This window comes from Bombina bombina, chromosome 3 (assembly GCF_027579735.1).
Source record: "Bombina bombina isolate aBomBom1 chromosome 3, aBomBom1.pri, whole genome shotgun sequence".
In the NCBI taxonomy this organism is placed as follows: domain Eukaryota; kingdom Metazoa; phylum Chordata; class Amphibia; order Anura; family Bombinatoridae; genus Bombina; species Bombina bombina.
The window spans coordinates 1,075,686,517-1,075,710,432 of NC_069501.1; positions in this window are offsets into that span (position 1 = coordinate 1,075,686,517).

The window sequence follows — 23,916 nt, forward strand, 5'->3', positions numbered from 1 at the left end:
GTGTGCAAACATTTTTACCTGTGCAATTTTTGTCCAAGTGACTAAAATGTACACGCACTTTATTCTTGAGTGAAGTCAAATTGTAAAATTTTGTATAGGTAATAACACACACAAACTTTTACATATAAAGAGGGCCAAAATGATTGTCTGGGTTTGCCTCGTTCAGAGAACGATTGCCTGGTATTTCAAGGCTGGACTTACCTTGTTAGGCGAGATCATACTGCTATAATTCAGGAAAGTTCTTCTCTGGGAAAAGCACAATTTGCCTAAAAGAGGCTGCTCCCAGGTGGTAAATCAACTATCTACTGAGCTGTTATTCGTTCCTGAGAGAGCGTTTCTCTTTCTGTATGTATTTGTAATATGACCCTAGAGAAGTCTCCCTAGGCTGATGGGGAAAACCAGACGTGGACTCCTTGCCCAATGTGCTTAGAGGAATATAGCTGCACCAAACTGATGAGGCCCAAAGAAGGCCAAAATGATGGTCTGTGGTTGCCATGTTCCCTGTTCAGAGAAGTATTGCCTGTTACGTCAAGGCTGGACTGACTTTGTTGGGTGGTATGAGACTGATGTAATTCAGGAAAGTTCTCTGTGAAAAGCACAACTGCTCCCAGGTGCTAAATCGCCATAGAACAAGCTAATGAGCTGTTGTTTGTTTCTGAAAGAGCTCTTCTCTTTCTATATTAACGTTCACATATAAATGCACACTCTCTCACACATATTTTCTATCTCACACTCTCTCAATCTCTTACACAATGAATCACTCTCACATACACATTCTCTATCACACACTCTCTATCACACAATCACTCTTACACACACGCACACTTAGGGCTAGATTACAAATGGAGCACTAAATTATTGCGCTCCCACAAATGGGCAAATTTGCCTGTTTGCGGGAGTGTGTTAATTAACCAGCCATTATAAGTGGCTGGTTATTGCTAGCATGAGCTTGCAGTAGCAATTAGGGCTCAAAAAATTAACCAGAAAAAAATTAATTGCCCCAAATGCTCTCAAAATAGAGGACATTTTAGTTTATTAAAAAAAATCTAGCATTTAAAAAAAAAAAAAAAAAAAAAACTGCACTAAGTAGTTTTAGGGCTTTAAAGTTGGTGGGAGTGGGGTTTCAGAAAAAAAACAGCACCAAAAAGTGCCTTTACATTGGGGTCTATATATGTATATAAGCATATCAATATATATTTACAATATGCTGTCCATCGCTACGCTACTTACTCCTTCTATGCGCAAGGTTCTGATGCCGTCTCTGATGGCATCAAAATGAGGCTCCCATAGGAGCCTATGGAAGCACGGTCTTGTTGCGTTTTACTTGTAATACCAGCGCACATAATCGTTAGCTGGTATTACAAAGTGGAGCACTAATATCCCTTGTACGCAAGTGATATTAAGCGCTCCAGTTGTAATCTAGCCCTTAATCTCTTACACAGTCACTCTTTTTCACATACTTTCATACACACTCTCTCTCTCTCAAATATTGTCTTGCACACACACAATCACACTAACACACACTCTCTCACAAAGCTCTCTCAAACCTTCTTTCATACAAACACTCATGTTCACACACACTTACATACATACTTGCACTGTCACATGGAAAGAAGGCTTTAAAGGGACAGTCAACACCAGAATTTTTGTTGTTTAAAAAAGATAGATAATTCCTTTATTACTCATTCCCCAGTTTTGCATAACCAACACAATTATAATAATACACATTTTACCCCTGTGATTACCTTGTACCTAAGCCTCTGGAAACTGCCCCCTTATTTCAGTTCTTTTGACAGACTTGCATTGTAGCCAATCAGTGCTGACTCCTCTGTAACTTCACGTGTGTGAGCTCAATGTTAAAATGTTATCTATATGACACACATGAACTACCGCCCTCTTGTGGTGAAAACTGTCAAAATGCATTCAGATTAGAGGCAGCCTTCAAGTTCTAAGAAATTAGCACATGAGCCATCTAGGTTTAGCTTTCAAATAAGAATACCAAGAGAACAAAGCAAAATTGGTGATAAAAGTAAATTGGAAAGTTGTTTAAAATTACATGCCCTATTTGAATCATGAAAGTTTATTTTGGACTTGACTGTCCCTTTAATATAAATATTCTATTTCTCATTATTTGGAATAGACCATAAAATGGCAGGTTTACAGTTATAGCATGCTGTAAATATATAATTATTAACGACAAAACAGGAACATTATATAAATATCATATAAAAGTCTAAAGCCCTATTTCCCATTTTAACAAAAATATTGTGCTAATTGGATATTTACACCATATAGCGATTTTCCATTAATTTCCGTGACTGTATTACAATACAATTAAAAAAAGATATGGTTGTTTCCTCCCTATGCTGTCTGGTTGGTTCCTAACTTCAGTTTTGTTCCTGACTGTTCCTCTGGTTTACTGCTGTGTACTACAGCCTGAGCTTCCAGTTCCATACCTCAGCTTTCCCCTTTAGCATTTAATAACATTTCATTAAACTACATCTTTATAACCCTCCTTGGGTACATATACCTGGCCAATAATAATAACTGCACTACTGTTACAGACACTATACCCATATGTTTAATGTTTGCCTCCTTAGCATTTCTACATATCATACAACAAATAGTAATAATTAAAACGAAAGGAAAAATATAAAAATGATGTAAGAAAAATTACAAATGATCATTAAAGGGACACTAAACCCAATTTTTTTCTTTAATTATTAAGATAGAACATGCAATTTTAGGCAACTTTCTAATTTAATCCTATTATAAATATTTCTTCGTTCTCTTGCTATCTTTATTTAAAAAGCAGGAATGTAAAGCTTAATAGCCAGCCCATTTTTGGTTGAGAACCTGGGTTATGCTTGCTTATTGGTTTGCTAACTGTATCCACCAATAAGCAAGCGCTATACATGGTGCTGAACCTAAAATGGTCTGGCTCCTAAATTCCTACTTTTTAAATAAAGATAGCAAGAGAACGAATACAAATTGATAGTAGGAATAAATTAGAAAGTTGCTTAACATTGCATGCTCTATCTGAATTATTAAAGAAACAATTTGGGTTTAGTGTCCCTTTAACTGTGCCTTTAATATTTTGTAAGTAGAATGGTATTAGTACAATCGGATGATACATTGATATATACATATAAACTTATTTTTTTACACACAATAGTTTAAATAAGAACTTTTTAGGATTTATCTGTTTCTAAGGCATAAAAGGCAAGTTTTAATGCAGAAACTTCATAAACAAAATATCACATTTGTCTTAAATTCTAATGTTATATTAAAAGGATATTTGCTATGCAAATCAATTAAACAGTATATATATTAAACAAACACTATCAAATAAAATAAAATTGCATCGGAAAAAAAAAATCATAACCACAGTAAAAAAAGGATCAAACTCCAAAACCATTTTGCAGTTGAATGGTATGAAATGAGCAGAGAAATAATTAATTATTTCTCAGTGTAAAGAATGGTATTAGTGGGACATGTTTGAAGGTAATAAGAAAGGTAAAATGTATTCTATGGGGCTGATTGATCAATTTTTCAACTGATAATACGCTGGAATCCGTTATTCCCAATTGTTTGAAAGTGCAAACCCCGCAGAGGGGAGTGCACAATAATATGCAATGATCCACACCTGTGTCCACACCGAAGTGTGTGCTGCTTTCCTGGGGGTGTATCAGCAAATTGCCCCCGAATGTAGACAAGGAAACTAAAAAATATAGAAACGGAGAAGCGCAACCTGGACTCAAGCGAAAACCTTTTAATAACAATGTTAAAACCTTAAAAGATGGTATTCAGCGTACCAGAATAAAAAAGTATAATAAGCACATCAAATATACTCCTAAGGCAGGTACGTTCTGTGAAGTCTTACTGCCTCTGTGTTGCTCCCAGTTCACCGTCTAATAGGAATCTGATGGAGTTAAAAGTTCCTCTGTTTTTTTCGTCGCAGCTATTTGAGCGGAATACATTGTCAATCATCTCTTTACTGTCATGCTATTTTCAGTGTTTTTCTTCCTTCTCTTGAATTTTATTGATGTAATGCCATCTTAAATGCCAGCCCATTTTTTAACACCTGTGTAGGGATGATGTTTCATACTAGACTTAAATCAGAAAGGGTTACACAGGTGCAGAGAGAAAACTGGCCCAGCTCTTAAAATATCAATTGATTGCAAATAAATACATATGATACCCTGATTACATGTTATATTCACAATTATTCTTGCTCAGAATAATTATATATTTACACTATATACATATAGTGGTATAAATAAACACAGAGATATGAAAGACAACATTGTTTAGAACAAAAAAAGGAATTTAGGGACATGTAAATATGTTTGCAAAAGATTTCTGACATAACATATATATATATATATATATATATATATATATATATAAATAAATACAAGGGTGTGCAAAGATATATGTACAAATTATAGCATTAAAACTCATTTAAAAAAAGAAAAAATCATGAGATAGGCATATCATGATTTCTATAAATACACATTAATTTATGTGAAAATATATATCAGATTTTTTGTATAACAAATAAATAAATAAATAATTTTCTATGAGATATTATTGTTTGTTCAGGTATAAATCTAGCTAGACATTAACAGATGAAAAATAAAACATTAGCTTTAGAGAAATGTGCTTTTTCATGGACAGTAATGAAATTGTATAAAGCTGGAAAAAATAGAATATCCGCGACATTGATGACTCTTATTTACCAAGAGTCCGATGCTTATTGCACCTTACTTGACGTGCATGTTTTTGACAGATTTTTTAATAAATAAGGCCGTCGTATGTAGATTCGCAGCAGCGATGTCTGGCGAGCGTATTGACTCCAGCAAATGTGTTGAGATTGACGCAATGATAAATCGTCCCCTTTGTATAAGCTTTCCATGCTCAGTTTTATTGTTTAAAAGGACACCATACTAAATTATTTCGTTATGCCTCATTAGGAGGATATTTTGAAATGTATTCTTGTGCTGGATAAGCATACTTTTTCATTGTCAAGTCCGTCGAGGTTTCACCTGCGAGAAAATACAGATTTGGGAGTTGTCCACTATGTATTTGTCGTTTACAAACATGTAAGTTTAGCAGTTTAGCCACCAATCAGCAAGCACTACCCAGGGTCTAAATAAAAAATGGGCTGGCTCCTAAGCTTAGATTCCTGCTTTTAAAATAAAGATAGCAAGAAAACGAAGACAAATTGATAATAGAAGTAAGTGAGAAAGTTGCTTAAAATGACATGCTCCATCTGAATCATGAAAAAAAAAATTGGGTTTAGAATTTATTTTCAACTTTTGATTTTCTATGCAAAAATGATTGTTATGTCTTTAAATGTTGCTCTTTCATATGCTTGAGTGGAATGTTGCATACAATGTCTATTTGAGAAACAATTATATGTAAGTGTAATGGAGGTGTAAAATGATGAAGGTAACTGGATTATTATACTGTTACTGTAAATTCAAGTGCCAAGTGTGAAATTGGAAAATTATAAGTGCATGTGAATAAGGAGGAATAAATCCACATATGCTTTAAAAGCACTAGCTAAGTTCAATCTTGTGCAAATGGTGTGTCCAATTGTCATTCCTGAGCAGGAAATGAACAGTGATTGGCAGCTACATGTATAGCATCTCTTGATTGACTTACTGTCAGGGTTTTTTCCCTGTTGTGTTTGCCATGTGCTGCTGGCAGCCATTTTACTCACCTCTCTTCCTGACTATGGTGCATTGTGGGGGATGCTGCTCATTTCCTGCACTTCCTTTTATGGCCAGACTGGTGTGCATCATCCATGTGAGTCACTTATTATTTAAAGGGCCTCTGTTCAGTATGCTTTGCCTTTGCGTTGTCTCAGACCTGTTTGTGAGAGTTCCTGTGTATTACCTGGCTGCCTGACGTCCTTCCTGGTTCTTGATCCCTGGCTTGTTCCTGACTCTGCTGTTTTCCTGCTCGTCTGACTATTCGCTTTGGCTCCTGACTCGGCTCGTCCGACTACCAGCTCTAGTTTTGACTCCTGGCTTGTTATTTGACTTGTGGACTTTTTATTATTTTTTGCTATTAATAAAGGTGTGATTATTTTTGCACTTCTCGTCTCAGTCTGATTCCTGGCACCCTGACATTACGCAAAGGCCATGAATCCTGATGGTTCTAATAATCCACCTTTATCTGCCCTAATTTCCAGGATGGATGAACAGGATCACCGCTTGGATCAATTTGCACTAGCCCTGCAAACCCTGCTGACTCGCACTGCACATTTGGACCAAAGTGTCCCGCAAGTTATGGCTGCTCCTGTTTCTGCTGCTGCACCTATGCCTACCAGGAGCATGTCCGGTTCTGCACCTCTACCTCAGCGATATGGAGGCGATCCTATTCAGTGCAGATGGTTTTTGAACCAGGTGGGCATTTACTTTGAGATGTTACCTCAGGCGTTTCCCTCTGAGAGAGCTAAGGTGGGATTTCTCATCTTGTTACTCCCTGACACAGCTCTTGCCTGGGCTAATCCCTTGTGGGAGACTAATAAACCTGTGATTTCAAATTACCCTGAATTTGTGGCCTCCTTTCGAAGGGTATTTGATGTTCCGGCTCGCTCCTCCTCTGCTGCTAAACGACTCATGTCCATTCAGCAAGGTACAAGATCTGTTGCTCAGTATGTTATTGAGTTCCGTACGCTTGCCATAAAGGTAGGTTGGAACAATGAAGCCCTTGTTGCCGCCTTCTTTCATGGGCTCTCTGATGCGATTAAAGACGAAGTTGCTGCCAGAGATTTACCAGAGGATCTCGAGGCATTGGTGTCTTTTTTGATCCTAATTGACATCAGACTCAGAGAGAGGCCTTCTTTCAAGGAGTGCTTGCAGAAGCCTCCTGTTCCATTGTCTCCTACGTGTTCGTTCCCACCCATGCCTCCCTCTCCTCCCATGCCTCCTGGTCCCAAGTCACCAGGTACTGCTGAGCTGATGCAGCTGGGATTCAAGCGTCTCTCCGCGGCGGAGAGGTCCATTAGGAGGAGGGAGGGGCTCTGCCTCTATTGTGGGTTACAGGGTCACATTTTGAAGTCTTGTCCTACACAGCCGGGAAACGCTCACACCTAAGGTCCTGTCGGGGGCAGACCTTGGGTGGTTTATCCTCGTCCCTGGAACCGCTTAAGCAGAAACCTTTGGTCACGGTTGTCCTTTCCTGGGTGGACTCCTCCATAGTCACTCAGGCTCTTGTTGACTCTGGTGCTGCGGGCTATTTCATTGACAGTGCTTTTGTATCAAAGCACTCCATTCCTGTTTTGCCTCGGTCTGTTCCCCTTGCTATTGAGGCCATTGATGGCAGGGCCCCTTCAGCCCGCACTCGTTACTCACAAAACTGCTCCGTTGTCCATGGCTGTTGGGGCTCTCCATTTTGAAACCCTCCAGTTCCAGGTGATAAACTCTCCGCATTTTCTGGTTGTTCTGGGTTATCCCTGGCTCCAAAAGCACAATCCCAGTCTCGACTGGCGGAGGTCCGAAATTTTGTCGTGGTCCCCGCAATGTATTTCCACTTGTCTTCGGAAACCAGTTAAAGTCTTGTGCACTTCTTTGGTATCTCAATTGCCAGAGGAGTACCGAGAGTTCTTAGACGTGAATGACAAGCTGCGTGCAGGTACGTTGCTTCCTCACCGGTCTTATGATTGTGCCATAGACCTGCAACCCGGAGCCATTCCTCCTCGGGGCCAGGTTTACCCTCTGTCTGTTACAGAGAATTGTGCTATGGAGGAGTATGTTGCCGATGCTCTGTCGCAGGGGATCATCCGCAAATCCTGCTCTCCTGCAGGGGCTGGCTTCTTCTTTGTGAAGAAAAAGGGTGGCGAGTTAAGACCATGTATATTATAGGGGTCTTAATTGTCTTACCATTAAGAATGCTTACCCTATTCCACTTATTACGGAACTCTTTGATCGCCTCAAGGGAGCTACGGTCTTTACTAAACTTGATTTGAGAGGAGCGTACAATATCATTAGGATTAAGGAGGGCCACGAATGGAAAACAGCATTTAACACCAGGAGCGGGCATTATGAGTATCTTGTAATGCCCTTTGGCCTATGTAATGCTCCTGCTGTTTTTCAGGAATTTATTAATGATGTCCTACGAGATATGTTGCAACAGTGTGTTGTGGTGTACTTAGACAACATCCTCATACACTCACCCACACTTGAGGCTCATCGTTCTGATGTTACATGGGATCTTCAGAGACTACGTGAGAACGGCCTGTTTTCTAAACTCGAGAAATGTGAGTTCCATCAGACTCAAGTAACCTTCCTAGGTTATGTTGTTATCTCCGTTGCAGGGTTCTCCATGGATCCTGACAAGTTATCTGCAGTTCTGCAGTGGCCTCGCCCAGTTGGTCTTCGGTCTATTCAACTTTTTTGGGGTTCGCCAATTACTATAGAAAGTTTATTAAAAACTGTTCTTCCTTGGTCAAACCTATCACAGACATAACCTGTAAAGAGAATGATCCACTCCATTGGTCACCTACTGCCATTAAGGCCTTTGATAGTCTTAAGACTGCCTTTGCTGCCGCTCCAGTTCTGGCTCATCCAAACCCTGTCCTGCCTTTCGTTCTTGAGCTCGATGCGTCTGAGACTGGAGTAGGTGCCCTCTTGTCTCAACGTCCTACGCCTGACGGTTCCTTGCATCCGTGTGGTTTCTTCTCTAAGAAATTGTCTCCAGCGGAGTGCTATTATGAAATTGGCGACAGGGAATTACTGGCCATAATTTTGGCACTTAAGGAATGGAGGCATCTTCTCGAGGGTACTAGCGTGCCAGTGCTCATTCTTACTGACCACAGGAATTTAACTTATCTATCTGAAGCAAAACGTTTGTCGCCCCGACAGGCCAGATGGGTGCTATTTTTGTCTCAGTTTAATTATGTGGTCTCCTACCTGCCTGGTAGTAAGAATGTTAGGACTCATGCCCTCTCTCAACAATTTTCACCTCTGTCCAAGAAGGAGTCTGTACCTACTCCTGTTATACCTCCTGACCATATTTTGGCTACCATACGTACTAATTTGACTTCTCCCTTGGGGGAGGAGATCCTGACTGCACAAACCAATGCACCTCCTTAGAAACCTACTGGTAAGTGTTTTGTTCCTGAGAATCTTCAAACTAAACTTTTGCACACTTACCACTATCCTAAAGCTGCAGGTCACCCGGGCAAGAACCAAATGATTTAGTCTGTCACTCGACAATTCTGGTGGCCAGGTCTTCGTTCTGATGTTGCTGCGTATGTTGCCTCCTGCTCAGTTTGTGCACAGAATAAGACTCCTCGACGTCTTCCTGTGGGTCTTCTTCAACCTATTGCTAATGGTGAGCGTCTTTGGACACATCTTTCCATGGACTTCATTGTCAAGATCCCTGTTTCCAATGGCAATACTGTTATGCTTATGTGGTTGACCGTTTTTCTAAAATGTCACATTGCATTCCCTTGATGAAGCTGCCTACCGCTCAGGAGCTTGCTTCAATTTTTGCCTGGGAGGTCTTCTGTTTACATGGGTTACCCAAGGAGATAGTGGACCGGGGTAGCCAGTTTGTCTCCAGATTTTGGTGTTCCTTTTGTGCTCAAATGGGGATCCAGCTTTCTTTCTCCTCGACATATCACCCTCAATCAAATGGGACTGCGGAACGGTCTAATCAAGCTCTGGAACAGTTCCTCTGTTGCTATGTCTCAGATCACCACAATAATTGGTCTGAACTGTTACCTTGGGCAGAGTTTGCTCGTAATAGTGCTATTAATGCTTCCTCCAAGTTATCCCCGTTCATGGCGAATTATCGGTTTCAACCATCCTTGTTGCCCGATTCATTCATGTCTCAGGGTATTCTGGCTTTGGAGGAGTATCTCTGGCAACTCCGTTCGGCGTGGGTGCAGATTCAGGATTGCCTTCATCGTTCTATGCAGTGCCAAAAGTTCCAGGCTGATCTTAGGCGTCTGCCCGCACCTTCCTACCAGGTTGGTGAGAGAGTTTAGCTGTCCTCCCGCAACTTGAACCTTCGTGTGCCTTCCAATAAATTGGCTCCCTATTATGTTGGTCCTTTTCGAATACTCTGACGGGTTATTCCTTGACCTTCCTCCTGCTATACGCATCTCCAATGTTTTTCATGTCTCCTTCTTGAAACCATTGGTTTGTAATCGGTTTACCACTGTGTTGCCTCATCCCCGTCCTATCTTTGTTGACAACCATGAGGAGTATGAGGTCAGCAGCATTATTGACTCTCGTATGTCCAGGGGCCGTGTACAGTATTTAGTTCACTGGAGGGGCTACGGTCCAGAGGAGCGTTCTTGGGTTCCCTCCTCTGATGTTCATGCTCCCGCCCTCCTCCGTGCCTTCCATGCCCGTTTCCCCAATAAGCCTTTTGTCCTCCCGCAGGGGAGGGATCGTTGAGGGGAGGGTACTGTCAGGGTTTTTTCCCTGTTGTGTTTGCCATGTGCTGCTGGCAGCCATTTTACTCACCTCTCTTCCTGACTATGGTGCATTGTGGGGGCTGCTGCTTATTTCCTGCACTTACTTTTATGGCCAGACTGGTGTGCATCATCCATGTGAGACAGGATGCAGTCTCAGAATTGTGATGTCATCACTTATTATTTAAAGGCCTCTGTTCAGTATGCTTTGCCTTTGCGTTGTCTCAGACCTGTTTGTGAGAGTTCCTGTGTATTACCTGGCTGCCTGAGGTCCTTCCTGATTCCTGATCCTTGGCTTGTTCCTGACTCTGCTGTTTTCCTTGTTCCTGATTCTGGCTCGTCTGACTATTCGCTTTGGCTCCTGACTCGGCTCGTCTGACTACCAGCTCTGGTTTTGACTCCTGGCTTGTTATTTGACTTGTGGACTTTTTATTATTTTTTGCTATTAATAAAGGTGTGATTATTTTTGCACTTCTCGTCTCAGTCTGATTCCTGGCACCCTGACACTTACTGGCCATGTCCTGGTTAGAAACTGAAAAGAATTGTGAGTTTGCCGCTATTAGCTATTGAAAGCTGCAGTGTTTATGTGCTATACACCCTCCTCCCTCCCAGCACAGCTTGTCATTCATTTGTAAATATGAATATAAGAGCCAAGAGTAATCTTCCTTCTCAATGAATGCACCTGGTGTTGGGACAGAGTAAAATTAATATCACTGTGTGTTGTAGACAATACTTGTACTTTTGGATGGGCACTTCATGGTAACCAAAGGTAACTCCATAAAAGGAAAAACACCTGACTCCGACAATAGAACATGGAGATGGACTGTTTGGCCTTAGTGTCAAATGGCTGTTATTAAGATCAGTGTTATAATGATTTCCACTAAGCAGTCTAAAACCTGGTTTCATCTAGCAGAACATGGAAACTTGATAATAGATGTACATTTTGTAAGGCAATGCCACCAAACAGATATAATAAACACAGAAATTGTTGCAGGAACACAAAATCAATGTATTACAATGGACACCTCATTCTCAGAATTTGAATTCATATGAAAACCTTTCTGCTGAATTGAAGAAGGCAGTCCACAAGCACAAACCTAGGACTACCAAGGATCCCTCCAAGCGTGCATTAACTTTCCCAGACTGTGGTGGACCAATACTGCTATTCACTCCAGCAGAGGCTTTATTAAATACTGATTGTTGAAGTATCAATATTTGTAAAATATATTTTGTGTTGAAAAAGTGTACTAAATAAAATATGTGTGTTTGATCCCAAAATATGAGCTGTGTGTAAAAATATAATTTATCAGCAAAACAACTAAGTGCCAGATCACATTCTAAAAGTATGCACAAGTGAAGTGAGTGTAAGCAATGTATGCAGCAGAGGTGGTACTAGACCTTGAAGTTAGGGATGCTAGCAAAGGTTGTCACAGAGCTACATATTAAGGGCTAGATTACAAGTGAGGCGCAAACGGTTTTGCAAGCCATTTTCATTGCACTGATATTACAAGTGGAGCAAAAAAAGTGAGCTTCAATCCTTACCGCAATCTCAGTGCTGTGTTTAACTGGCTTCTGAAACAAAAAAGTTGCACAAAACACTTAAAAAATACAAAAGTATGGTTACACTCATAATAACAGTGTCTGATTATAAAAATATTACAAATATTACGCAATAAAGTTATAAAGGCTCAAAGATTGGAGATCTCGGGTGTTAGAAAAAAAGGCAGGCAAATGGCTTTAACATTGAGACACATACATATACATTGCTAAATATGTACTGTATATGTATGTACTGTATGTATATATATATATTTATATATGCCTATATATGTGTATATATTAATATATTTATATGTGTATATATGTATTTACAGTCATATATACACATATAAAAACATTAATATATATGTACACATATAGAAGTGTATATATATATATATATATATATATATATATATATATCAGTGCATTATATCCCTTTGTCATTAAGTAGATGAAAACTTGATAAAACATTTATGCAATATTCATATTTAATAAAGATTTTAACTACAGTATGGATTTACTGTAAATATTTCACATTTTCTAATGCGAATATGCTATGTTGTTTGAGAGATGGGTGTTTTTTTTCCAACAATTTTTTTTTCTCCATTGACTTTTATGGGGAATGCAAAAATGCAATGGTGTTTGCCCGATCCTGGGGGAAAAGTTTTTCCCCACTTTTTTTTCTTCATTGATTTCTATGGGGAATACATGCATACGCACGTGAAAACTTAAAGGGACACTGAACCCAAAAATTTTCTTTCGTGATTCAGATAGCGCATGCAATTTTAAGCAACTTTCTAATTTACTCCTATTAACAATGTTTCTTCGTTCTCTTGCTATGTTTATATAAAAAAGAAGGCATCTAAGCTTTTTTCTTGGTTCAGAACTCTGGATAGCAGTTTTTGATTGGTGGATGAATTTATCCACCAATCAGCAAAGACAACCTAGGTTGTTCACCAAAAATGGGCCGGCATCTAAACTTACATTTTTGCATTTCAAATAAAGATTCCAAGAGAATGAAGCAAAATTGATAATAGGAGTAAATTAGAAAGTTGCTTAAAATTGCATGCTCTATCTGAATCACGAAAGAAAATTTTTGGGTTCAGTGTCCCTTTAAGTTTTCACGTGCGTATGCATGTATTCCCCATAGAAATCAATGAAGAAAAAAAAGTGGGGAAAAACTTTTCCCCCAGGATCGGGCAAACACCATTGCATTTTTGCACTCCCCATAAAAGTCAATGGAGAAAAAAAAATTGTTGGAAAAAAAACACCCATCTCTCAAACAACATAGCATATTCTATCTGAATCACAAAAGAAAAAATTGGGGTTCAGTGTCCCTTTAAGTTAAGTTTTTTCGCACTATTTGAGTTAACGTTAGTGCAAAATACGTTTTTGTGGAACCTGTAATCCCAACCCAACAAACGCAAAAATTAAAATCCTAGCGGAGTTTTTGCAATTGTGGGAAAAAAAAAATACTGTGCCGTTTGTAATCTAGCCCTAAGTGTATCTCTATTCTTCTCTTGAGTAAAGCACAAGACAGGTAGAAAATTGACCATATTGCAAACTGATAGCTGTTGACACCAATGAGGACTTAGGGGGAGTGTTGTCACTTATAAACACTGTATAAGTCACTATCAAATGGCACAGATGCCCATTTAATTTTGTGTTTTCTTGTACAACGTATTGGTGGAAGTCTCTTGAGAGTCAGCATTTTTAATTAAAAACAATTGATTTTCTTTTTCTTACCTCCAATCAGGGCCGCCATCAGGGGGAGAAAGGGGTGACTCCTGCCAGGGGGCCCCATGAGGCAAGAACAACTTTTTTTTTTTTTTTAAATAATTTTGGCAGCCACCAGAGGGTACTACAGCAGAGTGCTTTTGAGCGTGGGAAATGTTATTACAAGGAGTAAAGCATTAGCATTTGAGAGAATTTCTGAGTGTGCACTAAACCACTATGCACAGTGTGAGACAGACTTGGCACTTAAGTTTGTACAGTGTGTGCCTGAGTCAGACGGCAGATCACTTTCACTTGCAGAGGAAGTAGGACTTACTTAGTAGGAGAAAAGAGGGTCTAATAGTGCGCTAGGTAGTGAGATATCAGACTCCTTACAATAGAATAGATCCTTCGTTCTATTCAAAAGAGTTGAAAAAAGAAAGATGGTAGTAAGGGCGCTCATAGCTAAAGATATCTCTAGAAATTATATAAATAGGCTATCCTAATGTGTACATAATATTAAAAAAACATTAATGAGGAGAGCAGATGTGAGTCAATATCTAAAATATTTATTAACTAGAAAACAATTAAAGCTAAACTTAGGGACGTCTCCCTTATTATATTACTATAAAAACATATATATTGTAATTTAAAAATCCAATGATATATGGAAAAATTCCACCAAGTATAATAGCACAAGAAGAAATTGTAGCACACAAGATAGTTATAGTAGTGATAACATAGAAAACGGTGGCCCAAAAAAATGCGTTAAAAACCACAGAGAATATACTGCACAGCATAAAGTACAATAGTTAGTGATTACGACTATGAAGGTACCGGTACCTCAAATAGCATAAAAATGAGTGCAATAAAAAGCAGGTATTAAGACCAATGTAAGAAAAATTCAGTTTGTTGAAACTTTCTTTAACTTCATACAATGCTATAGTTCATAAGGGAGTACAGAGCAGAAGGAGGTTATATGTACACCATATTTGAAGTGGTGCTGGAGGAAAAAAAACAAACATGTCAACCTTTCAGAAGTACTTTTTTTTCATCTAGTCATCTACCCAGATCATTAATGCACTATTTTGAATTCACAGAATTATTTTTGCTTGCACATTTACAAATATGATTCTTTAAAAAAGTGATCTCTTAATTTCTTCAATTTTTTTATCATGCGGCATGTCACACACTGTTGATTTTGGGGATGCAATGTGCAGAAATTTTACCTCCTGTGAGTTTTTCTGTGGGTGTCTGTGTTTATGTCTTTGTGCTTTAGTTTGTTTCTCTATGAGTATGTATTTTTTTTCTGTGGGTCTCTCTGTGAGGGTGGGTGTGTATGTCTTTGTGCATTTTCTGTGGATGTCTGTTAAGGGGGTGTGCGTATGTTTTTGTATCTCAGTGAGGGTGTGTGTGTATGTATGTCTTTGTGTATTTTCTGTGGGTGTCTCTCTCTGTGTGTGTGTATGTCTTTGTGTGTTTTCTGAGGCTGTCTCTGTCGATGTTTCCTTGGTTGTATGTGCAAGTTTGTGTTTGTTTGTGTGTGTGTCCATTGTCTGTTCCTTTTTAGGACATTTTGACCTCATTACTGATTATTCACATCTTTGTACAGACTTTGAGACTAATGAGACCTTTCCGGAAGTCACCAATCCACCATTTAACCTTTCAATTATTGTTTAGGCAGTTCAGTGCCCTTTCTTTCAGCCACTGCATGCTGTTGTCATCATTTAGTTGGCATCTTCCTTGACAAAAAGATAATCAGAACTCCATATTTTGTTTTGTAAATCTCATTTTTTGACAAAACTGTAGTCTACCTCATTACCTGTCAGGTCAATGTAAACAAGTGCTATGTGTCTGTGTGTTTCTTTGCGTGTCTTCTAGAGTGTCTATATGTGAATCCTTACGTGTGAGTGTGTGTTTCAGGGTATGAGTATGTTTGTGTGTTACTACCTTTACAACATTTCCAAGTTTGACTACACTTAAGAATAAAGTGCATATATGTTTAAGTCACTTGGTCAAAAATTGCACATGTCAAAGGGGGTGGGGGCTGATCAATGGATGTCAAGGGCCCCAAAATTTCTAGTGGTGGCCCTGCCTCCAATACTTATGGTCTCTCATGTTTAATGGTTTGGTAAAGTGAAACTTGCACAACCTTCCTTTGTTGCCATAACATCTGGCATTAGTTACATAGGCAAAGATTTACCAAGCTATAACAGTTGTCAGGCTTACTTCAGTCAACAAAACAGATCATGTTACTTTCCACCCACCTAGAGAAGATACTAATGACAGCTAGATTCAGGAGTACTCCAGAAAAGGTCATTTATGAAGCACAAAAATCAATTTCAATCTATTAAAACAAAAGCATGACATATTACTAAATGTTGTGTGTAGATTCTATTCTTGTAATAATTTAGCAGCAAATAGTGTGCACAATACATATCCCTGCTGAATACTGAAAATATTTATTATGGTCGTTGGAATATATATTTAATTCATATTTTGAAATTATAATTTTTGTTACCTGTTAGACAGTGGACAAACACAAATAATATATTAAAATCATATAAAGAACAGTTTTTTTATGCATCCATCTTATTTAACTGCTTAAGTATAAAAATAGAAAATCAGTAGCTTGCCTTATTCTTTTGTAACCCGAGACTGGTATATTTGTAGAAGATACCTTCAGGGCAATTGTTTTACTGACACAAGGAATTAAAGGTACAGTATACACCGATTTTCATATAACTGCATGTAATAGACACTACTATAAAGAATAAGACGCACAGATACTGATATAAAAATCCAGTATAAAACCGTTTATAAACTTACTTAGAAGTTCCCAGTTTAGCTCTGTTAAAAAGGAAGCTGGAAAGCCGACTGCAAGTGGGAAAAAGCAAACACTCCCCCTCCCCCTTCCTTTGCATATGAAAAGACTCTTGAAACAAACAGGAGCAAGCTGGAGTAGGTGTACATCAGTATTCTCCTAAAACTTTGGGGCTTGGTTACGAGTCTGAAAATTAGAGCAATGTTATTTAAAAATAAGCAAAACTATAAATTTAAAAAAGAAAAAAAAAACTGTCTTGTAGCATCGCTTCTGACATGGACTTGAGTGATGAAAGCAGGCAGTGAAACTCGTCAACACTGATTGCTTAGGAGCTGTTAATAGGAGTCTGGATGGGTTCGCAGAAAGGCTCTCCCTGCATCTCCAGACTAACATTCATCAATGCTCTCACTGAGAGACTGACAAGACTACTTAAAACTCCATTCCCATTTCGAAGGGCAGATACCCCTCATAAGGAACTACTCCGTATCTTCTGACACTTCTCTGCCAACCTCCTGTGATGAAAGGCAAAGAATGACTGGGATATAAGGAAAGTGGGGGGAGTATTTGAGCCTTTGGCTGGGGTTTCTTTGCCTCCTCCTAGTGGCCAGGTTCAGTATTTCTCAACAGTAAGGAATGATGCCGTGGACTCTCCTCATAATAAGAAGGAAATCTAGTGTATAATGTCCCTTTAAGAACTTTAACCTAAAACACTCATATTACTTCTGCCCCATCAAATATAGTGGTTTAAGCAATTTTTAGCATTTTGAAAACCAAGTACATTTTATTACATAAAAACATAATTTATGCTTACCTGATAAATTCCTTTCTTCTGTAGTGTGATCAGTCCACGGGTCATCATTACTTCTGGGATATTACTCCTCCCCAACAGGAAGTGCAAGAGGATTCACCCAGCAGAGCTGCATATAGCTCCTCCCCTCTACGTCACTCCCAGTCATTCGACCAAGGACCAACGAGAAAGGAAAAGCCAAGGGTGAAGTGGTGACTGGAGTATAAATTAAAAAATATTTACCTGCCTTAAAAACAGGGCGGGCCGTGGACTGATCACACTACAGAAGAAAGGAATTTATCAGGTAAGCATAAATTATGTTTTCTTCTGTTAAGTGTGATCAGTCCACGGGTCATCATTACTTCTGGGATACCAATACCAAAGCAAAAGTACACGGATGACGGGAGGGATAGGCAGGCTCTTTATACAGAAGGAACCACTGCCTGAAGAACCTTTCTCCCAAAAATAGCCTCCGATGAAGCAAAAGTGTCAAATTTGTAAAATTTGGAAAAAGTATGAAGCGAAGACCAAGTTGCAGCCTTGCAAATCTGTTCAACAGAGGCCTCATTCTTGAAGGCCCAAGTGGAAGCCACAGCTCTAGTAGAATGAGCTGTAATTCTTTCAGGAGGCTGCTGTCCAGCAGTCTCATAAGCTAAACGAATTATGCTACGAAGCCAAAAAGAAAGAGAGGTAGCGGAAGCTTTTTGACCTCTCCTCTGCCCAGAGTAAATGACAAACAGAGAAGACGTTTGTCGAAATTCCTTAGTTGCCTGTAAGTAAAATTTTAGAGCACGGACTACATCCAGGTTGTGCAGTAGACGTTCCTTCTTTGAAGAAGGATTTGGGCATAAAGAAGGAACAACAATCTCTTGATTGATATTCCTGTTAGTAACTACCTTAGGTAAGAACCCAGGTTTAGTACGCAGGACGACCTTATCCGAATGAAAAATCAAATAAGGAGAATCACAATGTAAGGCTGATAATTCAGAGACTCTTCGAGCCGAGGAAATAGCCATTAAAAATAGAACTTTCCAAGATAACAACTTTATATCAATGGAATGAAGGGGTTCAAACGGAACGCCCTGTAAAACATTAAGAACAAGGTTTAAACTCCATGGTGGAGCAACAGTTTTAAACACAGGCTTAATTCTGGCCAAAGCCTGACAAAAAGCCTGGACGTCAGGAACTTCTGACAGACGTTTGTGTAACAGAATGGACAGAGCTGAGATCTGTCCCTTTAATGAACTAGCAGATAAACCCTTTTCTAAACCTTCTTGTAGAAAAGACAATATCCTAGGAATCCTAACCTTACTCCAAGAGTAACCTTTGGATTCACACCAATATAGGTATTTACGCCATATCTTATGGTAAATCTTTCTGGTAACAGGTTTCCTAGCCTGTATTAAGGTATCAATAACTGACTCAGAAAATCCACGTCTTGATAAAATCAAGCGTTCAATTTCCAAGCAGTCAGCTTCAGAGAAGTTAGATTTTGATGTTTGAAGGGACCCTGTATCAGAAGGTCCTGTTTCAGAGGTAGAGACCAAGGTGGACAGGATGACATGTCCACCAGGTCTGCATACCAAGTCCTGCGTGGCCACGCAGGTGCTATTAGAATCACTGATGCTCTCTCTTGTTTGATTCTGGCAATCAATCGAGGAAGCAACGGGAAGGGTGGAAACACGTAAGCCATCCTGAAGTCCCAAGGTGCTGTCAGAGCATCTATCAGGACTGCTCCTGGATCCCTGGATCTGGACCCGTAACGAGGAAGCTTGGCGTTCTGTCGAGACGCCATGAGATCTATCTCTGGTTTGCCCCAACGTCGAAGTATTTGGGCAAAGACCTCCGGATGAAGTTCCCACTCCCCCGGATGAAAAGTCTGACGACTTAAGAAATCCGCCTCCCAGTTCTCCACTCCCGGGATGTGGATTGCTGACAGGTGGTAAGAGTGAGACTCTGCCCAGCAAATTATCTTTGATACTTCCATCATAGCTAGGGAGCTTCTTGTCCCTCCCTGATGGTTGATGTAAGCTACAGTCGTGATGTTGTCGACTGAAACCTGATGAACCCCCGAGTTGTCAACTGGGGCCAAGCCAGGAGGGCATTGAGAACTGCTCTCAATTCCAGAATGTTTATTGGCAGGAGCCTCTCCTCCTGACTCCATTGTCCCTGAGCCTTCAGAGAATTCCAGACGGCACCCCAACCTAGAAGGCTGGCGTCTGTTGTTACAATTGTCCAGTCTGGTCTGCTGAATGGCATCCCCCTGGACAGATGTGGCCGAGAAAGCCACCATAGAAGAGAATTTCTGGTCTCTTGATCCAGATTCAGAGAAGGGGATAAGTCTGAGTAATCCCCATTCCACTGACTTAGCATGCACAGTTGCAGTGGTCTGAGGTGTAAGCGTGCAAAGGGTACTATGTCCATTGCCGCTACCATTAAGCCGATTACCTCCATGCATTGAGCCACTGACGGGTGTTGAATGGAATGAAGGGTGCGGCAAGCACTTTGAAGTCTTGTTAGCCTGTCCTCTGTCAGGTAAATCTTCATTTCTACAGAATCTATAAGAGTCCCCATGAAGGGAACTCTTGTGAGTGGAACGAGTGAACTTTTCTTTTCGTTCACCTTCCATCCATGTGACCTTAGAAATGCCAGCACTAACTCTGTATGAGACTTGGCAGTTTGAAAGCTTGAAGCTTGTATCAGAATGTCGTCTAGGTATGGAGCTACCGAGATTCCCCGCGGTCTTAGTACCGCCAGAAGAGCACCCAGAACCTTTGTGAAGATTCTTGGAGCTGTAGCCAATCCGAATGGAAGAGCCACAAACTGGTAATGCCTGTCTAGGAAGGCAAACCTTAGGTACCGATAATGATCTTTGTGAATCGGTATGTGAAGGTAAGCATCTTTTAAATCTACAGTGGTCATGTATTGACCCTCTTGGATCGTAGGTAAAATTGTCCGAATAGTCTCCATCTTGAACGATGGAACTCTTAGGAATTTGTTTAGGATCTTTAAGTCCAGGATTGGTCTGAAAGTTCCCTCTTTTTTGGGAACCACAAACAGATTTGAGTAAAACCCCTGTCCCTGTTCCGATCGTGGAACTGGATGGATTACTCCCATTAACAAGAGCTCTTGTACGCAGCGTAGAAACGCCTCTTTCTTTGTCTGGATTGTTGACAATCTTGACAGATGAAATCTCTCTCTTGGAGGAGAGTATTTGAAGTCCAGAAGGTATCCCTGAGATATTATCTCTAGCGCCCAGGGATCCTGAACATCTGTTGCCCAAGCCTGGGCGAAGAGAGAAAGTCTGCCCCCCACTAGATCCGATCCCGGATCGGGGGCCCTCAATTCATGCTGTTTTAGGGGCAGCAGCAGGTTTCCTAGTCTGCTTGCCCTTGTTCCAGGACTGGTTAGGTTTCCAGCCTTGTCTGTAGCGAGCAACAGCTCCTTCCTGTTTTGGTGCAGAGGAAGTTGATGCTGCTCCTGCTTTGAAATTACGAAAGGAACGAAAATTAGACTGTCTAGTCTTGGCTTTGGCTTTGTCCTGAGGCAGGGCATGGCCTTTACCTCCTGTAATGTCAGCGATAATCTCTTTCAACCCGGGCCCGAATAAGGTCTGCCCTTTGAAAGGTATATTAAGCAATTTAGACTTAGAAGTAACATCAGCTGACCAGGATTTTAGCCACAGCGCCCTGCGTGCCTGAATGGCGAATCCTGAATTCTTCGCCGTAAGTTTAGTAAGATGTACTACGGCCTCCGAAATGAATGAATTAGCTAGTTTAAGGACTCTAAGCCTGTCCGTAATGTCGTCCAGAGTAGCTGAACCAATGTTCTCTTCCAGAGACTCAATCCAGAATGCCGCTGCAGCCGTGATCGGCGCAATGCATGCAAGGGGTTGCAATATAAAACCTTGTTGAACAAACATTTTCTTAAGGTAACCCTCTAACTTTTTATCCATTGGATCTGAAAAAGCACAGCTATCCTCCACCGGGATAGTGGTACGCTTAGCTAAGGTAGAAACTGCTCCCTCCACCTTAGGGACCGTTTGCCATAAGTCCCTTGTGGTGGCGTCTATTGGAAACATTTTTCTAAATATCGGAGGGGGTGAGAACGGCACACCGGGTCTATCCCACTCCTTAGTAACAATTTCAGTAAGTCTCTTAGGTATAGGAAAAACCTCAGTACTCGTCGGTACCCGCAAAATATTTATCCAACCTACACATTTTCTCTGGTATTGCAACTGTGTTACAATCATTCAGAGCCGCTAACACCTCCCCTAGTAATACACGGAGGTTTTCCAGTTTAAATTTAAAATTTGAAATATCTGAATCCAGTCTGTTTGGATCAGAACCGTCACCCACAGAATGAAGTTCTCCGTCCTCATGTTCTGCCACCTGTGACGCAGTGTCTGACATGGCCCTAATATTATCAGCGCACTCTGTTCTCACCCCAGAGTGATCACGCTTACCTCTTAGTTCTGGTAATTTAGCCAAAACCTCAGTCATAACAGTAGCCATATCCTGTAATGTGATTTGTAATGGCCGCCCAGATGTACTCGGCGCTACAATATCACGCACCTCCCTCTGAGCGGGAGATGTAGGTACTGACACGTGAGGCGAGTTAGTCGGCATAACTCTCCCCTCGTTGTTTGGTGAAATTTGTTCAATTTGTACAGATTGACTTTTATTTAAAGTAGCATCAATACAGATAGTACATAAATTTCTATTGGGCTCCACTTTGGCATTGCAACAAATGACACAGGTATCATCCTCTGAATCAGACATGTTTAACACACTAGCAAATAAACTTGCAACTTGGAAATACAATTCAATTAGAATAATATTAAAATGTACTGTGCCTTTAAGAAGCACAGAAGATCTATGACAGTTGAAAATTAATAAATTGAAACAGTTATAGCCTCAATCCTTGTAAACAACACAACTTTAGCAAAGGTTTAATCCCATTAGCAAAGATAACAAATTCTGAAAGCAGGAAACAAATTACAGAATAAACGTTTTTTATCTCAGTCAAACTATAATTCTCACAGCTCTGCTGAGAGAAATTACCTCCCTCAAAATAAGTTTTGAAGACCCCTGAGCTCTGTAGAGATGAACCGGATCATGCAGGGAATACAATGAGTTGCTGACTGAAATATTTGATGCATAGAAAAAGCGCCAAAAAACGGCCCCTCCCCCTCACACACAGCAGTGAGGGAGAACAGAAACTGTCAGAAAAACAGATTAAGCAACTGCCAAGTGGAAAAATAGTGCCCAAACATTTATTCACACAGTACCTCAGCAAATGAAAACGATTTTACATTCCAGCAAAAACGTTAAACATAATCTCTAGTTATTAAACAGCTTTATGTATTTCTTACAGTGTAATTCTAGTGAAGTACCATTCCCCAGAATACTGAAGTGTAAAGTATACATACATGACATTATATCGGTATGGCAGGATTTTCTCATCAATTCCATTGTCAGAAAATAAAAACTGCTACATACCTCTATGCAGATTCATCTGCCCGCTGTCCCCTGATCTGAAGTTTACCTCACTCCTCAGATGGCCGAGAACAGCAATATGATCTTAACTACTCCGGCTAAAATCATAGCAAAACTCTGGTAGATTCTTCTTCAAACTCTGCCAGAGAGGTAATAACACACTCCGGTGCTATTTTAAAATAACAAACTTTTGATTGAAGATATAAAACTAAGTATAATCACCATAGTCCTCTCACACATCCTATCTAGTCGTTGGGTGCAAGAGAATGACTGGGAGTGACGTAGAGGGGAGGAGCTATATGCAGCTCTGCTGGGTGAATCCTCTTGCACTTCCTGTTGGGGAGGAGTAATATCCCAGAAGTAATGATGACCCGTGGACTGATCACACTTAACAGAAGAAAACAAGAGGTGTTTAATATCCCTTCAAGGCTTGGTTTAAAGCAGCGGTCGCCAACCAGTGGTCCACGAGAAGATGTTGGTGGTCCTTGGCACCATCAAGCAGAAATGAATCTCCTCTGATGGTGTCACCCCCGTCGCGCCGCAACTCCCTACAGTGCCTGGCTGGACATCAGTGAAAACCGATGGAGAAGTTAAATTACAATCTCCCTACACACGATGCGTAGTACTGCACAACTTGCGTAGCTAGATTGTATTTTTAACTCCTCCCGCCCGGCGTGCTGCTCAGAGAAAGATGCTTCCATTCTAAAGCCAGCAGAGGTTAGTATAGTCTTGGCTTGAAATAGTGGAATTAAAATATATAAAAAAATAAAATCTTTTAAAAAAAAATTTCTCTCTTATATTTCATTATATTTTCTTCCCTTTACCTGTCTCTTTGTAGTAGTTTTCCTAATTCCTTCAGATGGACTTACATCACTGTTTCTCTTCCTCTCCTCCATATTCTATTTTTTTTTAAATTAAATATTTTTTCATTCTAATAATTTTCCCGTGCACAAAGCTATTACTCCTGAATTCCAGTAATTGCCATCCAGCAGCTCATATCGCACCAGTATTATATTAATTGCCAGTAACATCAGTCGTGGTTAGCTCACTTCCATATTTAGAGCTTTCTGATATAAACTTAATTTATGACTCCAATGTCTGTCCATGATCATAA